The sequence below is a fragment of the Arachis stenosperma genome, chromosome 6 (genome assembly GCF_014773155.1).
Source record: "Arachis stenosperma cultivar V10309 chromosome 6, arast.V10309.gnm1.PFL2, whole genome shotgun sequence".
Classification (NCBI taxonomy): Eukaryota; Viridiplantae; Streptophyta; class Magnoliopsida; order Fabales; family Fabaceae; genus Arachis; species Arachis stenosperma.
In genome coordinates, this window is record NC_080382.1 from 109,651,003 (window position 1) to 109,654,683 (window position 3,681).

Genomic DNA, 3,681 nt, shown 5'->3' on the forward strand with positions numbered 1-3,681 from the left:
ACGCCCAAAGAGGTAGCATTTTGGGCGTTAAACGCCAGAATGTATACCATTCTGGGCGTTTAACGCCAGGATGGTGCTAAGGGGAAGATTTTGTTTTCAAATCAATTTTTTTCAAGTTTTCAAAGTTTTTCAAAATCAAATCTTTTTCAAATCATATCTTTTCAATCAAATGTTTTCAAAATTAATTTCTTTCCTTTTTAAAAGATACTTACTAACAATTAATGATTTGATTGAACATTTTTTGCCTTTTCTGTTGAGGAAGGTTTTATGTTTGAATCATATCTTTTCTTGTTAGGCAAGTCACTAATTTTCAAAATCAAATCTTCTAAAATTATTTTCAAAACATATCTTTTAAAATTGTTTTCAAATCATATCTTCTCAATCACATCTCTTTAAAACTAATCATATCTTCTTAACCTCATCTTTTTCAAAATAAGTTTTCAATCAAATCTTTTTGATTTCTAATTTCAAAATCTTTTTCAAAAAACACTTGATTTCTTTTTCACTATGAATTTTCGAAAATTATCAACCAAATTTTCAAAATGTTTTCAAAATCTTTTAATTGAATTTTCGAAAATCCTCTTCCCTCTTTCTCACATCCTTCCATTTATGGAGTACCACTCCTTCTTAATGCACAATTCGAACCTTATCTAATTAAAGTTCGAATTCTTCTTCTCCTTCTTCTTTCTATTTCTCTTTTCCTCTGACACTTCAAAGAATCTCTATACTGTGACATAGAGGATTCCACATTTCTCTTGTTCTCTTCTCTTTTATATGAGCAGGAGCAGAGACAAAGGCATTCTTGTTGAAGCTGATCCTGAACCTGAAAGGACCTTGAAGAGAAAGCTAAGAGAAGCCAAGGCACAACTCTCTTTAGAGGACCTGACCGAATTCTTCAAAGAAGAAGAACCCATGGCAGCCGAAAACAACAACAATGCCAACAATGCAAGGAAGGTGCTGGGTGACTTCACTGCACCTACTCCTGATTTCTATGGGAGAAGCATCTCTATCCCTGCCATTGGAGCAAACAACTTTGAGCTTAAGCCTCAATTAGTTTCTCTAATGCAGCAGAATTGCAAGTTCCATGGACTTCCAATGGAAGATCCTCATCAGTTCTTAGCTGAATTCTTGCAAATCTGTGACACAGTCAAGACTAATGGGGTTAACCCTGAGGTCTACAGACTGATGCTATTCCCTTTTGCTGTAAGAGACAGAGCTAGAATATGGTTGGATTCTCAACCTAAAGAAAGCCTGGACTCTTGGGAAAAGCTAGTCAATGCCTTCTTGGCAAAGTTCTTTCCACCTCAAAGATGGAGTAAGCTTAGAGTGGAAGTCCAAACCTTCAGACAGAAGGATGGAGAATCCCTCTATGAAGCTTGGGAAAGATACAAACAATTAATCAGAAGATGTCCCTCAGACATGCTTTCTGAATGGAGCATCATAGGTATTTTCTATGATGGTCTCTCTGAACTATCCAAGATGTCTTTGGATAGCTCTGCTGGAGGATCTCTTCATCTGAAGAAGACGCCTACAGAGGCTCAAGAGCTAATTGAAATGGTTGCAAATAACCAATTCATGTACACCTCTGAAAGGAATCCTGTGAACAATGGGACTAATCAGAAGAAAGGAGTTCTTGAGATTGACACTCTGAATGCCATATTGGCTCAGAACAAGATATTGACTCAACAAGTCAATTTGATTTCTCAAAGTCTGTCTGGAATGCAAAATGCACATGGCAGTACTAAGGAAGCTTCATCTGAGGAAGAAGCTTATGATCCTGAGAATCCTTCAATGGAAGAGGTGAATTACCTAGGAGAACCCTATGGAAACACCTACAATTCTTCATGGAGAAATCACCCAAATCTCTCATGGAAGAATCAAGAGAGACCTCAACAAGGTTTCAACAACAACAATGGTGGAAGAAACAGGTTTGGCAATAACAAGCCTTTTCCATCATCTTCTCAGCAACAGACAGAGAGTTCTAAGCAGAATACCTCTGACTTAGCAACAATGGTCTCTGATCTAATCAAACCACTCAAAGTTTCATGAATGAAACAAGGTCCTCCATCAGAAATTTGGAAGGACAAGTGGGACAGCTGAGCAAGAAAATTACTGAACTCCCTCCTAGTACTCTCCCAAGTAATACAGAAGAAAATCCAAAAGGAGAGTGCAAAGCCATAACCATGGCCGAATATGGAGAGGAAAGAGAGGAGGTGGACGCCACTGAGGAAGACCCCAATGGGCGTGCACCAATCTCCTCTGAGTTCCTCAATGAGGAACAATGGGAATCTGAGGCTCAAAATGAGACCATAGAGATTCCATTGGACTTACTTCTGCCATTCATGAGCTCTGATGAGTATTCTTCCTCTGAAGAGGATGAGTATGTCACTGAAGAGCAAGTTGCTAAATACCTTGGAGCAATCATGAAGCTAAATGACAAGTTATTTGGAAATGAGACTTGGGAGGATGAACCACCTTTGCTCACCAAAGAACTGGATGACTTGTCTAGGCAGAAACTGCCTCAAAAGAGGCAGGATCCTGGGAAGTTTTCTATACCTTGTACCATTGGCACCATGACCTTCAAGAAGGCCTTGTGTGACTTAGGGTCAAGTGTAAACCTCATGCCCCTCTCTGTAATAGAGAAATTAGGGATTTTTGAGGTGCAAGCTGCAAGAATCTCATTAGAGATGGCAGACAATTCAAGAAAACAAGCTCATGGACTTGTAGAGAATGTTTTGGTGAAGATTGAAGACCATTACATCCCTACTGACTTCATAGTCCTAGAGACTGGGAAGTGCATTGATGAATCCATCATCCTTGGCAGACCCTTCCTAGCCACAGCAAAGGCTGTGATTGATGTTGATAGAGGAGAGTTGATCATTCAAGTGAATGAAGAATCCTTGGTGTTTAAGGCCCAAGGACATCCCTCTATCATCATGGAGAGGAAGCGTGAAGAGCTTCTCTCAAAACAGAGCCAAGCAGAGCCCCCACAGTCAAACTCTAAGTTTGGTGTTGGGAGGCCACAACCAAACTCTAAGTTTGGTGTTGAACCCCCACATTCAAACTCTAAGTTTGGTGTTGGGAGGTTCCAACACGGTTCTGAGTATTTCTGAGGCTCCATGAGAGTCCTCTGTCAAGCTAATGACATTAAAGAAGCGCTTGTTGGGAGGCAACCCAATGTTTTATAGTTAACTATTTTCTTTTGTTATTTTATCTTTTTTGTAGGTTAATGATCATAAGAAGTCACAAAAACAATGAAAAAAGCAAAAACAGAATGAAAAACAGGAAGAAAAATAGCACACCCTGGAGGAGAAGAAGCTGGCGTTCAAACGCCAGTAATACTAGCTGTTGGGCGTTTAACGCCCAGTCTGGCACCATTCTGGGCGTTTAACGCCAGAAAGGGGCACCAGACTGGCGTTAAACGCCAGTAAAGGGCAACAACCTGGCGTTAAACGCCAGGAATGGGCACCAGCCCGGCGTTTAACGCCAGAAATGGCTCAAAACGTGAATTTTGATGCCATTTGGTGCAGGGATGACTTTTCCTTGACACCACAGGATCTGTGGACCCCACAGGACCCCACCACCACTCTCTCTCTTCTTCCCCCATTCACCAATCACCTCAAAACCTCTTCCCCAAAAACCCTTCACCTATCAAATCCCATCTTTCTCTTCACCACTCAC

General features: G+C 40.6%; 1 non-coding gene across 1 annotated transcript; it reads right to left on the reverse strand.

Annotated features, from left to right (window-relative positions):
- Positions 1-1,317: 1,317 nt before the first annotated feature.
- Positions 1,318-1,425, reverse strand: LOC130938424 (small nucleolar RNA R71). The gene has a single exon (XR_009069590.1). It is a non-coding gene; the product is annotated as a small nucleolar RNA R71 (small nucleolar RNA).
- Positions 1,426-3,681: the final 2,256 nt, after the last annotated feature.